The 23,870-nt window shown below is 42.3% G+C and overlaps 1 protein-coding gene across 1 annotated transcript in view; it reads left to right on the forward strand.

Moving 5' to 3' along the window:
• Positions 1-484: 484 nt before the first annotated feature.
• LOC147679554 (unconventional myosin-XVIIIb-like) overlaps positions 485-23,870 on the forward strand; it is a 675,984-nt gene continuing 652,598 nt past the window's right edge. Inside the window, exon 1 of the mRNA XM_086942460.1 lies at positions 485-620. The gene's annotated coding sequence lies outside the window, so the exon portion shown is untranslated. The remainder of the gene's footprint in view (positions 621-23,870) is intronic.

Below are 23,870 nucleotides of genomic sequence, written 5' to 3' on the forward strand. Positions count from 1 at the left end.
AATTGAAAAAAATGACAATCTGGTTAGCTTTCGCTTGGATTCAACTGTGATCTATAGGACAGATGTTTCTTCGGGGAGGAATAAATGGCGCTTTTACCTTATTGCGGTGTGTGCTTCTTACATTGTTACATGCTATGCATATGTGTATGTCGATATAGGTGCTTGGGCCTGTTTCTGTTTCGAAGCAGCAGGCCTGGCTGTTCCTAGAAGGGGACAGAGTGTGACATGGGCAACAGCGGGTCCTTTTGATGACAATATTCCGCCTGTTCCTGCTATGTCTCTGTTATTGTCCCCCCTCACCACCCCCCTACTTGCCAAATGGGCCTCCCGTCACGGCCTGAGCTGGCCACTCATGCCCAACACATGGGTCTGCAGTGTATTTTTAGCACTGACCTGTGTCATCTCAGCTGTCGCCATCACACTGCAGCCCTGACAGGGGGTGAGAGCTGAACGGAAGGGGCGGGCCTAACAGGACGGCCGGGGACCCTCTGCCTGTCACTCTTCCCTGACACTGTCTGCTCCTCCGGCTTCGTAGAATCGTGCGGCTGCGATTATAGACGATTTCCTGCGTGTAGGACGTATGAACCTGCCCCAACCTGGCAGCGCTCCAACTGTAAAAGGTAGAGTCCTCCAGATCTTCAAACTTTAAGTTCTTTTCGTTTTTCTCTATACATGGCACTTTGGCTCACTTGTTTCTGTGCGGCCGAGGGCAATCAGGGCTATTTTTAGCAAGATTTGAATGGCTGCTGCGAGACAGGTTTAATGTCAGCTCTGTGGACTTGTTATTTTATCTGTTTAAGTTGCTGCAACTAAAAGGGCTGGTGACAGAAGTCAAAGGAATAATTACTGGTACTTTAAAGCGAGTCACTCAAAAACGGTTACCCAAATTGTTTCTTAGAATGGCTACATTTACTTATCTTTACCCAACTTTAGACACTGAGCTACTTATATCAGTGGGGGAGATTTGGGGAGTGATGTTTCCCTCGATATATTGAAAGCAGTGTTGTGTAAATATTCGGATAGGAAACGAGTGACATCAACAATATGAATGACATATTCGTGCAGATGTGGACAGTGTAATATTGTATTTATCGGGTGTAGGAAAAGTCCATGACTCACAAGAGGCGAAGCAGCCAGTGGGTCATGTCCAAAAGCATGCCACACTCCATACTTCTACAATTATGGCTTATCCCATGCTGCTTCTCATGTACACTAACTATAAACAAAGGAATGTAACAGTATCAAGGAAACAAAGGGATACATCTGTAACGCCTTTCACTGGGATAGAAACACAAGTATTATTCCTTGTTGGGATGGCTCCCGTCGTTTGTTTGGGTGTAAGCTTGTTAAATGGAATCCGTGGTACAATGTGTGTTTTCTCAAGTACATTAAGTTGTGCAGTGGCAGCCTCCAATATGATCCTATCTTGCACTTGAGGGGTTCACTGTCCTCAAAACTGAATGCCCAGTGGTTGTAAACGTCATCAGAACCCAAAGATGGCAACACAGGCATATATTAAACAGCATGAGCCCAAATCTCTCGGTACCCACTTTGCCCTTTTGCTAATGATACATACTAAATTTGTCTGGCAATTGGCTTGAATTTTTTCTTCTTCAAGGAAGGTGTTGTTTACTGAGAATAGAAAGTGGAACACTTCTATGTGTTAGTGTGATTGTGTCTTGCAACAGTTTGTGTTGTGGCCTGATGGCTTGTGTGCTTTGATCAGATGGTGTATGCTAGAGTGAAGACGTGTTTAAGGGTATACATGTGTGCATACATGTGTGGCAGGAAAACAATGAACAAGCTCTAAATACTGAACTAGTCTTCACCGAAGTTGTAAAGTCTGAGCCAGGCAAGGGCCATTTGTTTGAGAATCTGTACGCTATATTGTCTCTTTCCTATACTCTATTAGGCTGTTTTACAGTGAGTGTTTCAGAATGTGTTGACATAAAAATCATTTTTAGTCCTCCAAACAACATGCCTCAGTATCTAAGTCGACTTAGAGTTAGAAGAGTAAATAAACACTTCACAGAAGTCCAATGCCCGGTGTGCGATTGAACAATGGTCTGCGCTGATTATAATGATGATATGCTGGTCTATGAAATGAATGACTGAACAAAATGTCTTCGTTAAAGGCTGCCCACAATATTTTCAAAGAGTTGTATTATTTTTAAGGGAAGATGAATGTGTATTTGTACTTTTGGCATGCCATTTGGAAAGATGTTAAATGTCCGAGCCAAGAAAGGTGTCTACCAGTAACCAGGTGTCTCGACTCCACAACTAATTAGAAAAACGTGGGCATCATTCCGAATGTATGCCTCAGAAGAAAGATTTTCAGAAAGAAACGATAGTCTTTTTTTCTAATAAATAATTTCCAAGCCTTCCATCTTGGTACCCTTGAATTGATGTACATGGTGATGGTCAGTTCCAGTGCTTATTCGTTTATATTTATTTTTATGATGTCACAGTTAGAGGGGATAAAAGTGTGCAGTGGGATTTTCAAAGCCAAGAACATTTTTAAGTCATTAGAAATGAGTTAGACTTCGGGGTACTGGTTGATTGGGGTGTGAGCTGTGGTCAAGGAGCAACCACAATCCTAGTCAGGGTAAGACACAAGTAAACCCCAAATTAACCTGTATTCATTCCCCTGGGAGATTGGCACATAGTAGTCAGGTTTAACTTAGAGGCAATTTTTAAACTTTTTGTGCAACTGTTATGCAGTAAAACAGTGAAAACACCACACAAAAAGATCTCACAGCATGTTTGATAATTGAACTAAATAATACAACACCAAAATGAAAAAAATCCGACCAGTAGAACTGGAATTATTGAAGTTATTGAATTTCAAAGTTTTTCAGCCAAATAGCTCCAAAGGCCATAAAGTGTCAACTGTGAATATATGGCTGCACCAGGCCGGGACAAAGTCACAAGTTCAGGCCGACTGTGATGGAACGCAGGCCAGCTACAGGGATCCAGTTAGGTCAGGTGAACAGAGTACCTTAAATTCTAGTTTGCGGTGCGCTGGTGGATCCGCATCGAAGATGCATCGTGCAGCCCTAGTGATGCATCAGTTTTGAGATGTAGCAGGCAGCAGTGTGATGTTCTCTTGTGTAGATAGCTAGGATCCCTTAGAGGGGGGGTTGTGATGCCAAGTCCACAGTGAGAGAAGCATCGTATAGTTGGGGAGGTGCATCGGTTCCGAGGAGCTGAGAGACTGCAATGCGGAGTCCAACGTTGTATTCAAGGTTGCTGTCGACAAAAGATGCGAGGGCCTGTGCCAAGGATGCGTCACTTAGTGGCAGTTCCGAAGGTGATGCAGACTGTGGCAGCAATGCAAGTCTTCATGACTGGTCCAATCCATGCGGCAGCAGGGATGCAGCAGTTCTGCTCTTGGTTGCGCAGCACAGCTGAGCAGATGCATCGGTTCCACCGGATCCACACAAGCTGGCAAAGCACCTTAAGCCCTCTTCCAAGGCTCCAGGAATGGAGTGGTACCACTTGGCAGGGAAGACTTACAGATGGCAGAGCCCAGGTGCAGATGCAAAATGGTTGGAAGCCTGTTATGTCCATGAGACTTCAGGTCAAGAGGCCAGCCAAATAGCCCTTGCAGTCACGCTGGGTTCTGTGTTCAGGAGATGCAGGTCCAGTCCTTCTCACCCAGGCCGCAAGACTGCAGCCCTTCAGTGGTGGTGCCTGAGTTCCTTCTTTCATACACAGTTGTGCTTTTGAAGTGGGGAGAAGTTTCTAGAGACATACCTCTGAAGTGCACTGATAGCCTGCCTTCTCTCCCCTGGCTTTAGACTAATTACAGGTGATATGCAGCCCTTTGTATGAAAACAGAACACGCCTATTTAGGTATAAGTTAGGTTGGGCCCAGCTCCTCCCCTCCATCCTGCCAGTGATGGCCCAACCAGTCACACTTGAGCATTCATTGTGTCTGGTTGTCTAGGAGCAAAACACAACTGCCAACTACACCCAGTCAAGTGACCTGAGACAGGCCGCAGACACCAAATGGCTAAGGCAAGAGAATGCCAACTTTCTTAAAGTGGTATTTTCAGGACTTTCATTTCAAATCTGACTTCGCCTTGTTAGGATTTTAAATTAGGATTCCAGAGACACCAAACATGCATCAGGCAACATTTCCCATTTGGAAATTACCCTTATAAAATGTAATAAGGCAACTCCAATGTTTTCCTGTGGAAGAGATGGTTCTTGCAGTAGTGGAATACGAACTTAAACTTTTTCACTACCAGGATTTGAAAGCTTAAAAGTACATGTACTACTCTTTAAATACATTGCACCCTGTCCTCTGCTGTGTCCAGGGCCTATCCTAGGGGTGACTATATGTTAAAAAAAGGAAGGTTTGGGCCTGGCAAAAGGTTTATTTTGCCAGGTCGACATGGCAGTTTAAAACTGCACACACATGCTCTGTAGTGGCAGGCCTGACATATGTTTAAGGGGCTACCTAAGTGGATGGAACAATCAGTGCTGCAGGCCCACGAGTAGCATTTAAGTTAAAGGCTCTATGCACACTTAGGGCACTTTACTGGGGACTTATAAGTAAATTAAATATGCCAAATTGATATAAGTCAGTGCTACCATGTTTTGAGCAGGAAGCACAAGCACTTTAGCATTGGTTAACGGATATGAAGTGTGCAGAGTTCTAAGGCCAGCAAAAACAGGAGATCTGAAAGCAAAAAGTTAGGGGGAAACCGCACCAAGGATGCCAGGTCTTACAAAAGAATATTGGACTGCTCTTTGAATATTGATCATTTTGCCTGCTTCTGTTGTACATCTTGTACTCATCCCATGGGTCATAAGACACAATTTCACTATATTGGGTATGCAAAACAAAATGTTGTTATTTTATGATCATTTGAAAGCGTGCATATCACCCAGAGGGGGTTTCATGGAGCTGTAGTGGATCATTGGGGGGATGGGGAGCGGAGTGGGGGGCGTCGTACGACATGGAAAAACTGGATTTAGATTAGACACGTTTTTAACTGATTTTTAAACTGTTTATGGTCTGAGATGGTACAAGTATGCATTGGGAGCTTATTCTATTGTTGAGGGGCCAGGCAAGAGAAAGACCTACCACAATTTCTGGCGGTGCAAACTATTAGATGTTTTCCTTCAGACCCAAGGTTTCTCTTTGGTGAGTACCATCTGAGTTTCTTGGATAAATAGCTTGGCCACACTACGGGCAGAGCCTTATGTGCGATGCACATACGTTTGAAGCAGGTATGCTTCCTGATTGGAAGCCAGTGCAGTGCTCTCACGGTGGGTACCGAAGGGGATCGGGAAGGAAGATTCAAAGCTAGTCTGGCTCAGATGTTCTGCATTACCTGGAGCCTGGTATATAGGTCTTCATTAATGGAGGCCATGAGTGCATTGCCATAATCTAATTGGCTAATTATTAGACTCTGAACCAGCGATTTTCTGGCTTCCAGCGGAATACATTGGAAGATCTTTCGTAGTATTCTCATGGTGTTGTAGCATGTGGCCAGTGTCTGATTTACACGGCCCCTTCAAGGATATCTTATCATTTATTATAGTCTCAAGGTTTCGCACCATATATTTTGGTGTGGGGCAGGGACCTATGCTGGTGTGTGCCGCCATTACGTTGGCCACAATGATTGTGATTTGCCGAATAGAATCAATGTGGTCTTGCAGGTATTGAGTTGTAGATAATTTGTATGCATCCAGCTGGATATATGAGACATGCAATTGATAAATCTGATTCTTGTGTCTTGGGAGTTAGGTCCCAAGGTGATGATTAGCTGGGTGTCATCTGCATTTGAATTAACTTCAAACCCATATGACCTGATGAACCCGGCTAGGGGTGCTACATAGACTTTAAATATGATGGGACTAACTGCAGATCCCTGAGGGACTCCTTCATCAGCCTCTGAGCTGCTGAACACTATAGATTCAATTTGGACAGTGCTGGAAAGTTTTTCAGCCAACTTGCGGCTTTACCTCCTACTCCAATCTCTTCAAGCCTTTGTGTTAAAATAGCATAAGAGATAGTGTTAAAGGTCGCCGATAAGTCCAGCAGGACCAGCATTTCTGGCTGCATGTCATCTAAGGAGAGTTTTATGTTGTCTACTACCTCCACCAGGGCTGATTCAGTACTGAAACCTAGCCAGAAACCTGATTGGGAAGGGTCCAGTATTTGGTGTCTTTCAAAATAGTACTATAAACGAAAAATTAGAGGAGGGTCTGGGGGAATTTTAACGACTCGCAAGGATTACGTCCCCAATAATTTATTCAATACTAACAAAGAAATCCTTGGGTCTGAAAGTTATTCAACAAGCATTCAAAGTGATGGGCAAATCACACAGGAGAGCATGTGGGATGATCCCTTTCAGGACGAAATCCCTCACCCACCATAGGTGGCATACTTAATCATATTAGTTTCTCCTCTTGGTGAGAATTGCTGGTCCCTCCAAGGGCTACAACTCTCTCTCTGAGAGGAAGGAGCTCATGGATGTTTTTTTATTCCAGCTCTGCCGAGGATATACTAAATCCAATAGTTGAGAGGCAAAGGTCACTCGGGTGAGGGCGAACCACAAATGAGAAAAAAAACTGTGAAGGGGTGATAAAAGGGTAGCACAAATGAGAAATAAAATGGAGGGGAGATTAAAAGGGTAGCCTTTATTAACTTGCTCTCGCTGTCAGCATTAAAAACAGTGCACCTGCAGTAAGGATTTAAAACTGCATGTGTCTGACAAAGGGGTCTACATGTTTCAGCTAGGGTGGCACATCAGGTGTCAAGTCTTTCATCAGGACCCAAAGGGGTGCTGCTGCTAGAGAAGAGTTAAATAGTGTTCAAAATAAAAATTAATTTGATCAAGTATCTAAAGCAGATTACACGAGCAAACATTAATTAAAGGAGCTTGAAAAAATCTAAACAGCCGTACAGCACCCCACTCACCTGTCTGTTGGTACCCATTGGCAATACTCCAGCTGCGACTGGAGGTTGGGACCTCGGCAAACCAGCTCCATTTAAATAGCCGGTAACAACGCAAAAGCGTGTCACACGTAACGTCAAAGCGCGCCACATACGTTCAGAAAATGAATGAGGAACGTGAAAATTGGGAGAGCATGCCGGGAGTAGTAGTTTCTACTGATAGCCCCAAATAGTTATAGCAATACCATATCTAAAAGGAGAGGAATATTTGGCCTGTCGGTATGAATAAAGACCGGCACCCACTGCCTAAGTCCCTGTTATGTTTTAAAAGGACTTATATGCCAAACCACTGTGATGCAGAGTCAACACCATATTATACAAGAGACTAAAGGCTCTGGAGACATTAATGTGATAACCACTCATCACACGTAGTGAGTGGAGACAAGCTCTAGGTGCAGACAGCCTCGATGTTATCCTAGTTGAATGCAAACAATACTGGCCCATTGTGCAAGGAAAGGCCCATGCAGTGATTGCAGGACTATAAAAATACACTATGCAGTGTATGTGAATAGCAATGTTTTTTTGTCTCCCCGTGGTTAGATATATTAAGATTACTGTCTGGACCAACACATAGTATTTTTGCATCACACAGGGCATGTAGAGGCAAGTTGTAGGTGCAGAGAAACTCATTGTTATCCCAGTTGGATGCAGACACCATTACTAACCTATTTGAGTGGGAGAAGACCCATGCGGTTATTGTAAGACTTTTTTTTAAAAGAATGCAATATGCAGTATATGTGAATGGCAATACTTCTTAATCTCAAAGTGGTATGGAACATTAAGAGTGCAGTCTAAACTACCATGTATTATTAAGGGTAATGAAGGAATGAACTCCTGATGCCTCCATGATGTACTCAATACAGTCTCATAAGGCCATGTTACCACTATCTTGGTCACTTTACCAATTTCATTGCAGTGCGGGTCAGTGAAAAAGAGAGACCTAATTCTGCCCAGGCACGGAAAAGTTTGAATCATAGTGCTGTCCATGGAATTTCATCATTAAGTCCTGTACTGTCACTCTGAAGTCTATAGACCCATCTTTTTTCGAGTCTAAACAGAAATGTAGAAATATCTGTAATGTGAGTAGGGATCCAGGGTAGTTCAAGCACCGTCCAGTACAAATCGTCTGGTTGGTGATTTTTCTTCAAGTAGTGATTGGTAAATTTAGTTGATTGTTTCCTGCAGCGAATGGTGCTTTTATGCTCCATGATGCACGTTTTAATCTTGCGTGTCCTCATGCATACGTATCGTAGGCCACAAGGGCAGGTGACCAAGTAAATGAGTATCTCGCTATTACAATTTGTATGTCGGGAAAGGGTCCATGGTCTCTCATTCCCAATGTCTGTGGAAACAGTGTGTTTTGTTTGGGGGCATACGGCACATACGCCGCAGGGGGAATGACCCCTGCTTGCGGGTAAGCCCCACAGAGTCTCCTGACGGGGGGACTTCTTAAACCTGGGGTGATTGTGTACAAGCTGATCCTTAATGTTGGTAATCCTTTTAAATGCAAATAGTGGTTGAGGAATTGAAGTGTTACCAATGTTCAATATTTTCCAATGTCAGGATGCTTTTCTTTATTTGATTGGAGTAGCTGTAAATATATTCACACTTGATTCTGGGTGAATCCTTTTTAGGTGTGGAGATTTCAATAAGCGCCTCGCTGTTATTATTAGCAGCTCTCTTCCTGGATTTTCAAATCAGACTACACAAATAATGTCTGTCTCTGAGTTGGGAGGACAGATTTCTTGCATGTTCAGTATATTTCTCTTTTGTGGAACAGTTCCTCCTGATCCATAAGAACTTCCCATATGGCAAATTATCCTAGAGGGATGTGGGCTGGTAACTTTGATAGGGCAGTAGACAGTTCCTGGCCATTGGTTTCCTGAAAAGTTAGGTTCCCAGGCCTTCTCCCTCTGGGAAGATGTTGAAGTCCAGAAATGGCAAACTTGTGTTGCTGAATTCAAAAGTAAACTTCTGAAACTCATTCCTTGTATTCGGCCACTGATGGAACTGAGTGATCGTGTCCGGCGTGCCATGACAAATGACAAACATGGATAGGCCAGTAGTTGTTTTTTGACCAGGGATTACATTATTTTACCAAAGTATGGCAGCAAGGAGATGGGTCGATAGTTTTTGATATCTTTTGGATCTGCCAAAAGTTTTTTTGGGATTGGTTTGAACCTAGCTAATTTCCATTTAAAGGGGACTTTTTCCAGCTTTAGAGACGGATTAAAGAGCTCGGTGATAGTAATGTGTTATGCAGGAGACAAAGTAGATAAGATTTGATGCAGGGCTAGATCATCCGGAGACCCAGATTTAATTTTGTCTAGTACAGTTACGACCTACTCCTGGGTTAGTTGGGTGAACACCTCAAGACATGCAGACTTGCATATGAGGATAAAGTCCTCCTCCATTTTGGATTTTACTATCTAGGGATTCAAGAGGGAGTTATAAATCTTGTCAATTTTTCATCTAAAACAGAGAGAGAGACTGGCGTTCTGGCAAGATGGGGGATTAGTAAATTCATTTATTATTCTGTGAAGTTCTTTTTGGGAGTTGGCTGCTCTGTCTGTTTGCAATATAGGATTTCCTGGCTTCCTTAATATTATTTAGACAATGTCTCTGCATGAGTTTACAGGCTATTTTGTCTCTATGGTTTTCGTTGCCCTCCACTTAAGTTCCACTCTTCTGTACGTTCGCTTGTCTATTTTTTTTAAGTCGGTGAACCAGGGAGAGGTTTTAGCCTTGCTGTGTGTTTTGCTGATGTCCATTGATCTCAGTGCAAATGTGTCTAAAGACTGGGTGATAGCTGCCTCCAAGACATCTAGTGCGAGATCTATGTTGTCTTGCTCTTTCAAGATAGGTGGCTTGAAATGAGAGGAGAAGGAGGCGAGAATGATTTTCTTCCATCAGTTTCTTTTCTGAGGAGTTAGTCCTTTGAGTTGAGCCTCTTTGAATGTGGAGTTTCAAGAGACTGTGGTCAGACCGGATCAAGGGGAGTGGGGGATACACGTTCACATTGGTTTCGCTAGAGAATATAAGATCGAATGTATGTCCTGCGATATGTGTGGGTCCGGTTACCCTTTGTTTCAGTCCTAAAGTGTTGAAATTAGTGATTAGCTGCATTTTCTAGCAGACTCCAAATTTCTAGCGTGTGTTTGGGAATTGAACATGGGTTAAAATATACTACTTGTAATTGTTTGTATGGCTCTCCTGAATTCCTAACTTAAGGGCTGGTGAGGGATGGCCTTTGGGAGATATATTCTTACCGTTTTTGCATTGAACTAGGATTTCTTTGTGGAGTGTTAGCTTCTCCATGTGGGCATAGTTGAACATCTTGGTACTGTTTAGCAGTAGATGTTCTCTGTTTGAATATCGTAGTATCTCCATGATATGGGGAAAATGAGGTGACCTGCAGATAAGGGAAAACGAAGCCGGGGTCCTGGCGTGGTTCAGGCACAGACTGGCTTGCCTTTGGCAGGCCTCTGGCGGGCTTCTGGCATGCCGCTGCCTGCCTCTGTGCCTTTTCCTGTCCTAAATAGGCGGAGGAAAGAGGAAGTGGACTGAAGGAATGACTAAAGGAACGACTAGAGCGCTGACCTGCCTTTAGTGTACTGCTCCACTTCCTGTCACAAAACACTCGGTCAAGCCGCAGCAGAACGGGACGCAGAGTAAAAATATACAAAGAGGAAGGTCAGCTCAATATGACAGGTAAGACCAGGAGTACAAAGAAAGAACATAAAGATATAATGAAAAAGTTGCTAAAACTGCATTACATTTGGCATAAGCAATCACTACACTCACCTTCAGTATGGGAATACCGTTGGGTGTCTGCGTCCTTTACTGACCTAAACATTTTTTTTAAACATTGCTGAATGCTGGACACATTTAGCTTCACATTTCTATTTTTGGATGTAGAGAGATAAAGCGTGACGTCTGTGTGTGAGCATGCACACTAACATTCTGTTTAAATACAGTATAGCTATAGTAAAGGAGGTTAAGAATCACAAATGTTTGATACAGAATTTCACAATCGTACAGGTTCATTTCAACAGGATTTGAGGAATGCTCTTCACAAAGATAAGGATCTACAGATAGTAAATGATTAGATAGTGTCTTTGTATCAAAGAGAGACAAATCTTCCACAGGACAGACAGCCTTTCATCAAGGTAGTTGAGAGTGGTCTGCAGATTATCTTTTGACATGCAGCAAATGCTAACGTGTGTATACTGCAGTGAAATGTATGGCAATAAGGTTTGTCTCATGGGGAACTGCAGATACGACCCCCACAAATGGTGTATTGTGTTAGGAATGTTATTGCCCAGATAAGAATGGGTGAAATAGAGTGTTGTGTAAAGGACTACATTTGTACTATTTAGTAAAAAAACACTTGCACTACTGTACTTTTGACTTCAGCGGAAGCAACTGACGATGCCTGGTATGAGATCGATGTCGTCATTATAAAGTTTATTCAGTGCTGTCAATTGATTGTTTTACTAAGTGGTTCCAAAATAGGATTGTTGATTGTTCTACTTTAGAAGGATATATGTTTGCAAGAACAAATTCTGTATTCCTTTGTCAGTGACAACTTTGTGTACTTTACTTAAGCAAGCAGCTTCTTTTGATGGGCACTTTTAACTGCAGATTCCTCACCTGTAGAATATCCCCACATTCCAGACTGTATCCAGAAGGTTTTTCAGCATAGCCCTTGTTTGCTAGTAGGTGGGATCGTGTAGCTCCGTGTCAACTCCGCTCCACCCCTGAAGTGATGACTGGAGTTGAATATAGGCTCTCACATCAGTTCTTCTCTTTCCACGCCTTTTTCTGCGAATTTGGAACTAGTCCTAAGTTTTTCCTGTTAGTTGACAAGTTTTTCCCAAATAAATTTCTTTCCAGGGTGTTAGCGAATATTCCCCCTTCTAAAACTGCAGGGTTTAAACCTTCCAGGGACTGTTGCAAAGAAATGTCTGTTACAAATCCCTATTAGGCACCTTTATGGTCTAGGGGTTGGGCCATAACTCCAAGTCATGGGAGAAGTGTGCCTTGCTGCACCTGAAAAAGATCTGGAAAAGATGAGCCAACTTGTATGTTGCCGAGCACCAACAGAAGCTGCATAAGGGCTACCGCTCCCAATCGTAAGTGAAGGACACGGACCTTCTCTCACTTTCGGGGCTGGTCTCGTGTCATGTCGTAATCACGATCCAAGTCTTCAAGTATGTTAAGAGAGCATGGTAGTACAGGTTTCCACTAAAAGGGCTAACCCCAATTCTTTTCCTACTAATCTGTGCAGATAGAAAGACCCACTGAATAAAACTAGGCCCAAACCCCATTTTGCCTCAGACTGCAAAACAATATGGTCATTCAATGATGTTAAACACCATAGTGGCATCTAGGGAGACGATTATCGCTTCTTCTTGAATTGTGGCCTGTCTCCCAATAATCGTGTGTTACGGTGGAGCATAAAGCCTGATTGGTCAGGTGTACCAATCCACCTATAACAAGCCTGTTTACTAAGAGTTTGGCTAGTATGTTAGGCTCAGTGTTAAGAAGACAAATTTGTCTGTAGGAGGTACAGTCTACCGTTGGTTTTCCTGCTTTATGGACAGTTATCAATGTGGATATCCTCTGATCCAATGGAAGGATACCCTGAGGTTTAATCTCTTCAAACATGGCTCTTAAGTGCAGAGCGAGCTTGTCTAGTTTTAGCTTAAAATGATTGATCGGCAGGCCATTGGGGCCTAAGGCCTTACCCGAGTGAAGACTACGGATGGCTTATGCTATTTCATCATTTGTGAGATCACTTTCTAATTGGCTCAGGTCCTCAGCTACTAGGGTAGGAAGTGAGATGTCCTTAAGCAGGTGTTGGGAGTCTTCTTTGGTATATGACTTACTCGTGTGATAGATTGTACTATAGTGTGTTGCAAATTGATTGGCTATTGCTTGAGGATCGGAGACCAGCTGACCGTCGTTATCAACCAGCCCTGGCATCAATCTGCTCGCCAATTCTTTTTGTTGAGCCTGGCAATTACCTGCTTTATCTACGAGGTCATGTATTCTGCCTTCTTTTTCCCTCCCCAGAGTTTTAGCCCTGTCTGTGGACACCGCTTTATATTCAACCTTTTTAAGTTGTAGAAGGTGTAGTTTCTCCTGGGTGACCTTCCCATCCAGATCTTCCTCCAATCGAAGGATTTCACTTTCGACCGCCACTAGCTCTTTTTGTCGTTCCTTTTGGGTACCGGCTATTAGGGAGAAGGCTTGACCTCTTATCACTGACTTAAATGCCTGCCACAAGGTCTGTGGGGAATCGACTGACCCCTCATTCTCCAGGAAGAAGTGGTCAAAAGCCAGGAGAAGTTCCTTTCAAACTATAGGATTACGAAGGTCCCATGGGTTTATGGGTGCTATTCTGCCCACTTTCTACTGACCTAGAATTATCTGGGCCCACACTGGGGAGTGGTCGGAGATGCCTCAGGCTGAGAGTCTGCCCTCATGTACCGAGGCCACTTGGGACACCGGGACAAGGAGATAATCTAGTCAGGATAGGCTATTGTGTGCTCCTGAATGAAAGGTGTGGTGGGTACTAGACGGATGATACGTTCGCCAAACATCCACAAGGCTGACGGCCTCCAGGAAGTCAGGCAGCCACCTCTGTGAGATTCACACCAGAACCTGGGCTTCTATGGGAATTCACAAGGGCATATTATCAAGCCCCTTATCGCCGCTTTAGTGGCAGTTACCTGCCGCTAAAGCGGCAATAATGTTATCGTCATTCTTGATAATATGGCCCGAAGGGTCTTAACACACTCTCTTGTTCTATGTTGTGACAGGAAGGTGGCCATAAAACTATATAGTTAATCCTGTGGCGCATTATTAAGTGTGGTCCTTCACGTGAAAATAAAATGAGTAGCAGGAAACTTGCAAGGCCCATCTCTTATCAGATTAGTCGAGTTCAGACTCATTCACAGTAGCAGATATTTTCCAAACAATTTTTTTTTCCGAGCACTCCTTTGACCCCAACCTTTATGTGCCCATATATCTATGGTGAGGAGCAGTACTTATGTTAAAGAATGCTACGTTAAGGGAGTGAGGGTTTGTCATTCTTTTAACTGAAACCATTAAGGTACAGGTGAATATTTACCTTGGAGCTTCAGTTTTTTTTTTTCAAGGACCTTACACTGTGGGGGTACTTTAAAGTTTTTGTTTGTATTATATGTCGAATGATAAGGAGACATTTGTTCGATACATATACAGTTCTGATCATAATCCTGTAATAGAGCTGTATTAAATAGTTTGACTAATTTGACCAACCTCAATAAACTTCATTTGTAAAAAATAGCAATATATATAATACAATGAGATTGATGATGATGATAATAAAAATAAATCGTTTATTTATGTAGCTGTTACTAACTTCAGCCCTGGCGTTCTCATTTACTTTAGAACAGGTGTAATACATTTTTCATTAGTTTCACCTTTATAAGAATAAGAATCCTTCTCTTCATCCTTTTGATAATCCTTGCTCAATAAGCCATAGAGGTTAGTGCCAACAATAGATTTTATGACCACTTTTAGACTACATTTTTAGGTCTGGGCTAACTTACAGATCTTGTGGTGAACTCATTATAAAGGACTTGAGCGAACGAAGTGGAATTGTTGGATTTTATGACTGGAGTAGCAAGGAAGGTATGCACGTGCTATGCTTCAGGAATGCCTTTCAGGAGCTGCACCAGATTAATGCGCCATCTGCTGTTTTCATTTGTGATGTATGTGTATGCAAATGTGTCTAAAGACTGGGTGATAGCTGCCTCCAAGACATCTAGTGCGAGATCTATGTTGTCTTGCTCTTTCAAGATAGGTGGCTTGAAATGAGAGGAGAAGGAGGCGAGAATGATTTTCTTCCATGGTCTCATCAGTTTCTTTTCTGAGGAGTTAGTCCTTTGAGTTGAGCCTCTTTGAATGTGGAGTTTCAAGAGACTGTGGTCAGACCGGATCAAGGGGAGTGGGGGATCCACGTTCACATTGGTTTCACTAGAGAATATAAGATCTAGTGCATGTCCTGCGATATGTGTGGGTCTGGTTACCCTTTGTTTCAGTCCTAAAGTGTTGAAATTAGTGATTAGCTGCATTGTCTAGCAGACTCCAAATTTCTAGCGTGTGTTTGGGAATTGAACATGGGTTAACATATACTACTTGTAATTGTTTGTATGGCTCTCCTGAATTCCTAACTTAAGGGCCGGTGAGGGATGGCCTTTGGGAGATATATTCTTACCGTTTTTGCATTGAACTAGGATTTCTTTGTGGAGTGTTAGCTTCTCCATGTGGGCATAGTTGAACATCTCGGTACTGTTTAGCAGTAGATGTTCTCTGTTTGAATATCGTAGTATCTCCATGATATGGGGAAAATGAGGTGACCTGCAGATAAGGGAAAACGAAGCCGGGGTCCTGTCGTTGTTCAGGCACAGACTGACTTGCCTTTGGCAGGCCTCTGGCGGGCTTCTGGCATGCCGCTGCGTGCCTCTGTGCCTTTTCCTGTCCTAAATAGGCGGAGGAAAGAGGAAGTCGACTGAAGGAATGACTAAAGGAACGACTAGAGCGCTGACCTGCCTTTAGTGAGCGAACGAAGTGGAATTGTTGGATTTTATGACTGGAGTAGCAAGGAAGGTATGCACGTGCTATGCTTCAGGAATGCCTTTCAGGAGCTGCACCAGATTAATGCGCCATCTGCTGTTTTCATTTGTGATGTATGTGTATGAGATGCAGGTCACCACAGTGGCCATGTCCCAATCATTCGCTGTCATTCGTTGTTGTAATCTATTTGCTCTGCAGAACACGACTTCTTAACTCAACAAAATGTGCACATAACTTTATTTTACCAAAGGAAATTAATTTTCGTGTGACACAAGTTTTTTCAGGCACATTGTATAGTGCAAGCTGGTTGTGCACGTGGTCACGTTTAAATGAGTTATTAAATGTTTTCAAAGTTGCAGGTTTTGATCAAAAACATATTTATTAGTATTATTAGGCGTGGTGGAAACTTAAATTGCCCTATCATACCCTGTTGCAAAATTAAGCCGTATTTATGGCAAAAGCATGGCACTTTCGTGCAGGAACAGCGAAACGACCAGAACGCAAGTAGCTAATTTTCACACAACTTGTGTTTTTGTCACTACTTAAAAAGAAAAAAAAGAAAAACACTAGGGGGCACATTAGTATGGCGGATGGGCGGACTTTGTACGCCCACCATACCTTGGGAAAAGGGATCGCCCGCCATTGGTGGTATTAGGATGCGCCCGCCACACGGGCGGGCGCATCCTGCATACTTGACATTGGGGCGGTGCTCTCAGCACCGCCAGCCACAATGCCAAGAAGGCATGTTGTGCAGTTTCATGCACAACCGGGCAGGCACCGCGCGGTGCCTGCCATGTTGTGCATGGAAGTGCAGGGGATACAACCCCTAGAATCCCTGGGGTCCCGCTACAGGCCCCCAATTGCCAAAAAGCACCATCCTTTTCATTTGCGGGCAGATTGCCACCACCATGGGTGCGGTAGCGATCCGCCCGCAATCATGTTGGACCCCTAGATTTGCATTTACTGTACTAACATTTCATTTCAAGTAACGCATATTAGACTTGGCATCCTTGAAGTGTTTCCCCTGACTTTATGCCTCAAACACCTGTATTTTTGATGGTATGTTGGATTACGTTTTTGATGGTTTAATACTTTGGGCATTTTGCACTGCTGATCCGTGTCAAAGTACAAGTCCTCCCTGCATAAAGTGTTATGGTGATTGGTTATCCATGATTGGCATATTTGAAATACTAAGTAAGTCCCTAGAACAGTGCACTGTGAGTGCCCAGAGCCTGTACATCAAATTTTACTAGTGGGCTGCAGCACTGCTTGTGCCACCCACACAAGTAACCCCTTTAAATCAGTCTCAGACCTACCACTGTAGTGTCTGGGCATGCAGTTTGTAACTGCCATGTTGACCTGGCAAGTGCACCCACATGCCAGGCCCTAACCTTCCCTTTTCTTACATGTAAGACACCCCTCGGGTAGGACCAAGGTACCCCCAAGGGAAGGGGGTGTTAAAGGTAGGACATGTGCTGGTGTGTTTTACTTGTCCTAATAGTGAAATACTGCCTTTTTTGTTTTCACAATTGAAAGGGTATCTGTCCCATAGGCTAAGATGGGAGTTGCTTTGTAACATCTTACGAGTATAACTTTCTGTTGGGACAAAATGGAGAAATTGAGTTTAGGCTCGCTGAACTCCAAATTTAATTGCACATCTTGTTAATTAGATGGTTTTTAAATTGTGTGTTTGAAAATGGCACCGTTTGGAGTAAAAGACCTTTGTCTGCGTAGCACACAATGAGACAGAACACTAAGCACAAACAACGAGCACGGTCAAAAAGAGCTCTGAATCAGTGGCATAGTTAAAGGTGGGCGGGGTAGCGGTCCACCCCAGTCAGCACTTTTTTGGGGGCGGCGGTGAGCGCAAGGTAAGTTTTTTGTTTATTCTCCCTCGTCATTTGTCGCCTCTCCTCTCTCATTGCTGTGTGTCACCAGCAGCACCCCTGCTCGTCATGCCCTGTCACCAGTATACCGCCCCCCTTACCTGATCTGGCTTTCACTGGGCAGCAAACTCAGGAATCGCCCCAGGTGGCAAATGCTCTAGCTATGCCATTACTCTGAATGGACATCAGAAGACATAGAGTCCAAGGTAGCATACTGTAGTTCTTAAAGTAACTTTATTGAGTACAGATTTACATGCAACCTTTAGCTGTACAATTTAATACTGGTTATCATTGGACCTTTAACTGTGATGCAGTTCCACTACATCACAGTTACATCATACAAATTCTAAATATCACCACATATCTTCCCCCTATGGACCCTAAAAGAAAAATAAGACTTGAGAAAACATTCAACCTATGAAATACACGTATTGCAGGTAAACAATTTTAACAGTATTTACAAGAAAACAAGAAATAATAAAAACAACACCTTTTATAAATGAGATACTTTGCACAAATCCTCAAAACTCCACTTCTTGCCATCATCCAGTTGAGCCACGGAACCTCTGACAGAGATCAATTTATGCGGCTGAGAAAACTTGCTCTCTCCTTTCTTCACAAATCCAAATCTTCTTATTACCACCCAATCACCTTCCTTAAACACCAAGGGGCAGATTTACAATAACTGGCGCATCCCCAGCGATGCCCCAGTTATTGTGCGCCGCAGCTCCGCCACCCATGGTGCGCCGCATTTACAATGCGGCGCACCATGGGGCAAAAACGGCACAGATGCATGACGCATCTGTGCCGTAAAGGTGGCGCATTGCTGGAGTTGCGTCGCAAGCACGAAACAGCTCCAGCAAGGCTAGGGGGTGCCCTATCCGTCCAATGCAGCGTCAAGCCTTACGCCTGCTTCAAGCAGGCGCAGGGTTTTGACGCAGCATTGGCCTAAAAGTGACTGAGTGAAATCTTGTAGATTTCATTCAGCCACTTTTGCGAGGCGCACCTGCCCCGGAACGCCCAGCCTGCGCCGGAACGCCCACATGTGGCGCAGGGCTTTACAACGTGATGCATCTGCCTAGATGTGTCACGTTGTAAATGGGTCGCAGGGATGCGCCACGTTTACGCCGCCGTTGCGTGACACAAACGTGGCGCAAGTCCAACATAAATCTGCCCCCAACTCCTTAGCACGTTTTCTACTGTGAAAATCTTATTGCGCCACTGACAATCTACAACTCTTGACCTCATCTTTTCTCTATCAACCCAAACCCGATTCTTCTCCTGCAACCACATCGGAGACTCCATAGTACCCGGTTCTCTCCCCTTCAAGGCAACAAAAGGAGAAACTCCTGTCGCTGAGTGAGGCGTAATCCTATGACCCCACATAATTCTCCATAATTCATCCTTCCATGACAATCCATTAGCCAGAGAAAGTTGAATACATTCCATCAAAATCCGGGTCACTCTTTCCACAAGTCCATTGGCTTGTGGAGGTAACAAAGCTACTCTATCATGACTGATCCCAAGACCACAAAGAAAACTACTAACTTCAGAAGAAACTAATTGAACTCAATTGTCCGTTACAAGTGTTTTTGGTACTCCCTCTTCCAAAGAGACTTCTTTAAGAAACTTTATCACATTAGCAGTAGTGACTTGACCCATAGAGTTACATGTAAACCACTTGCTATGATAATCCACCAATACAACCAAAAATCGATTATTACTTCTCAATTTGTCAACTGGACCCAACACATCCAAAGCCATTTTCTCCCTTTGCCTCATAGATAATTAAACACATCTCAAAGGGGGTTATCTTGTAACTTTTACCTTATCACTATTTCTACATGCATGACAATCCCGCACAAATTCTTCTCATTCCTGTCCATTTCAGGCTACCAAAAAAATTCTCTTAATCTCTGCTTAGTCAAACTTCTACCCAAGTGCCCTTCATGTACGATTTTCAACAACCTTGTTCTCAAAAAAACGGGATGAACTATCCTATTTCTTCTCAAAATCTTATCACCTTGCAAACTAAGCTCATCCATTACCCACAAGTACTGTTTATGCATTTCCACTTCACTAGAACCATTCCAACAATTCATAATGAGTTCCCTTGACTTCTTATATTCTTCATCCTTCTTCATTGCTTCCTTCTATTCATCTTGACAGCAAATTCACTGTCCATATTTATGACAAAATCCTCTAAAATTTCCACTCATGAGACATCCTCCACCGGCATCCTAGAAAGACAGTCTGGAATAACATTCTTACTGCCACGCACATATTCAAAAACAAAATTGTAATCTAAAATAGAAAATAACCACCCCGATATTCGAGGAGTTACACTACCATCTAAACCATGTCCACCTTTGAAAATATGGACTAAAGGTTTATGATCCGTCTTGACAACAAAAGGTAAAGCCCCACAAATAGTACCTAAAATATGCAATTCCCCAACAACATGCCAGAGCTTCCTTCTCCATAGTTGAATATGATATCTCTGCCCCCTGTAATCTGCATGAAGCAAACCCAATAATAGTTTCATCTTTATCTGACACTTGCAACAAAACTGCTCCTAATCCGACATTACTAGCATCCGTAACCAATGTGGATATTTTCTTAGAGTCAAAATGCCCTAATGATGGAGCACTGGAGAAACATATTTTTACATTATTGAATGCATCCTCACACTCAGAATTCCATTCAAACACAGTTCCTTTCTTCAAGAGAAGTCTCATTGGTTCTACTAAATGAGCAAACTTTGGAACACATTTCGAACAATATTCAGCAAGACCTAAGAAGTACTTTAATTGCTCCTTATTAGTAGGACAAGGAGCATCTTTCACAGCTCTCACAATACTGCCCTTCGGTCTTATACCATCAGCTGATATTTGATGACGCAAATAGTTGACTTCACTCAATCTTATTTGATACTTCACTTCTCTTTTTTGATTGTCAATCCACAATCCACATTTAGAAATTCTTTGTAAAACTTCTTCCATCAATTCATCATGTTCATCTAATGACCTCCCCACAATCATTATATCGCCCTGAAAGCATAATATTCTCTCCATCCCCTTAAATATATTTTGCATGATACGCTGGAATGCCAATCCAAAAGGCATTCTACAATACCGAAACGCCCCCAAAGGTGTCACAAATTAAGTCAAGGGACACGACTCGGAATGTAGATTCACCTGATGGTAGGCTGAGGACATGTCTAGGACACTAAAAACACAACCTCCACCCATCATGCTTACCATTTCTCCAATATTCGGTAAGGGTTGTCTATCCACCCAAATATTTCTGTTAAAATATCTCAAATCAATGCATAAATGTATTTTGTTACCTTCCTTCGGTGCAACGACAATTGGAGATAACCATTCTGATGACTCTATTGGTTCTATAACTTTAGCTTCCAACAATGTATCCAATTCTTTATGAAGTGGTGATCTCATCAAATGCGGTATTTTCCTTTCAACATACCTAAATAATCAGAAAAACATGAGAATACTTTTCCTTTAACATGTTTCCTTACTCATTGTTCATATCAACATTTGAAGATACATTTTCTACATTTGGTTAAATAGCCATAATTGGTTCCACAGCATTTGGATTGAGTATAATGTTCAAATCCCATTCTCATCGCCATAATTTGTAGTAATCCAGACAGATAGCTCCTAATAAGTTCTTAAAGTTACTTTATTGGAGTACAGATTTACATGCTGCAACCTTCAGCTGTACAGTTCAATACTGGTTATCATTGGAACTATAACTGTTATGCAGTTCCACTGCATCACAGTTAAATCATACAATTCTTAATATTACCACACATACATTTTGCGGGAAAAAGTGTTGTAACTAGGCAACAGAGTAAGAGCCCAAAGGCACTAATTACCAGCAATGGAAACAGAGCTCCACAATGGAGCACTAGCTACCAGCAGTGGAAACAGAGTTCCAAAATGGACAGGAAAGGAAACTACTGTTCAGAGCTGTCTTCAAGGATCACAGTACACAATGTGCCCAATACTGCCTATTGTATCACCCTATGCTGTCCTAACATGAACAGATGTAACTAGTGAAGACACAACTGAACTAATGCACAATGATTCTGCCCTGCTTACAGCAGCATGCAGCAATCCTTTGTGGACAGCCCAACACATTTTAGATTGGATTGGATAAAGTTACATTCTTCCAAGTGGTCTACCTAATATCCATAATAACTCATTGGCCTAGGGGCACTCGCTTATAAAAATATAACAACTAACTCCAGTGAACCATGTACTTAAGAGTAGAAGGAATGAGCAGTTCACAGAATTTTACTGGTAGATTCTAGAACAAATACATGGAGGGACCGTTTTGAGTTTGCGGGACCTTATTACGAGTGGCCCATGAAACTACTATTAACACCCATATCTAAATTCTGAGTTTTTATGCAAACACAACATTTAATTTAACCAGGTCATTTTTAGGTGGTCAAACCTGCAGAAACGTACAGAGGGAAAATCGCAGAGAAAAATACTGGAGTAAGTAAGTCAATCTTTATTGTTTGATTAATTAAAATCTTACAATACTTCCATTACAAAACCTTTTTCAATTTATACAATACAATATAATTCAATAAAAATAAGAGGAAAATACTGGGATATATTGGTTTTGGTTTACCTATATTGACTTACCAAAAAATGGATGCGACTTTTTTTATTTCTTTGGGTCCTAGATGGCGGGATCGATTCGTTCATCCATTGGAACTCAGCACAAAAACATTGTAAATATATGATCACAGAAGCATTACTTTGCAAACATGTGACCATCGGGCGACTTTTTAAACAAACTTAAACAAAAGTCGCACACAAATTATAGTTATTACCTGAGATCTGAGAAAGGGTACGTCTTCATAAGAAAAGAAAATAACAAAATGAGGAGCTGAAGGAGATGGAGGTTCAGACTAGAAAGTGATGGGAAAGAAGGGGGAAACAGTTAACGTTACAGGGGTTTCCCACGTAAGGAACAAACAAAAAAAAAATGCAAAATGCAGAATTAAATAAAAGGGTAAGCGAAACTTGAAGTGCAGTGGGAAAACCCCCAAGTTAAAAAAATTTAAGACAAAAAGATGTTAAGAAAGGTGAAGTAAGATGCCCAAAGTATTACAACTTAGATGTAATGAACTGAAATTAAAATGGTACATTATAAAAGTATCAAACCATGACTGGATCAAGACTTTGCAAACAGAATTACATGGCAGCAAGACTTCGTAAACACAATTGCATAAGGGTGCACACAGTGAAACGATGTAAACGTAGGCACAAGGCCTGTATACTTTTGTTGCAGTGATTCTGCTCAGGAACAGAACTGTGGTTGGACCATAGGACATCGGTAGGGCACCACATCCCCTCAATACCTATGAACCCAAGTCCGACCAGTTATAGTATCTCACTTACCCTCCTAACCCTGCCTAGAGAGACAAGTGAATTGTTACCCCAGAGAACATACACTCCTGACACTCTCAGGGATCGTACTTGCCTGCAATACAATATAACAAAGGCACAACAGAAGTTTGGAATGTTTATTTAAATTAGCATGCACTAGAGTGCAGTATTCATGCCACAATTAGAAAACAAATGCCTAATGAAAATACAATCATCACAGTCGGTAAACCATATACTATGAAAAGCCCTGTCATATGTCAGATTAGCCTAACTCCCCACCCCTTCTACAGAAGCAGAATAATTCTACAACAAAGATCTCTGCGTTTAGCATTGGACCCAGCACCTTGCTCAAACTAAATCCCATGCAAGAAAATAATGCGAAAACAGCTGCATGTTCTGGGTGAAATTACAAAGTTGCACTAAAATAAAGGTGTTTATACATAGTAACATGTGCAAAACAAATGCAGCCTATACCGTGCACAGTTGCTAACCTAGGGAAAAGTACAATGGGCCTTGCACTGAACACATGACACTTTATAAACATTATGTGGTTCGCTATTGGACAGTTCTCTACCTGCCTTTTACCTTTTTATGAAACGAAATTTAACAAAATAGGGTTTCTGAGTCTGTGTATAATCTGATTACTGGTTCTCTCCCTGTTAGTTAAAGGTACATATGACGTTTTGCTATCAGCTGATATCTTTTTTCCATACATTTAGAGGATCTGAGAGATAACTTCATCCTGAACATCAGAAATTAATTCAAGATAATCCTTGTAGTGACAGCGAAATCAAGACAGTGAAAGTTACTAAGAAATAGTTTACATAGTTGTCTTGTTAACATTATTCAGGTGCCTCAATCGATAAGCGAGATGAATCTTGGCGTTTAAATAAAACCATTCACTTGGCGCCTTTACTTAAGGCATTTGTTGAGGAACTTTAAGAAGTTTCAATA

This window comes from Lissotriton vulgaris, chromosome 11 (assembly GCF_964263255.1).
Source record: "Lissotriton vulgaris chromosome 11, aLisVul1.2, whole genome shotgun sequence".
Lineage (NCBI taxonomy): Eukaryota > Metazoa > Chordata > Amphibia > Caudata > Salamandridae > Lissotriton > Lissotriton vulgaris.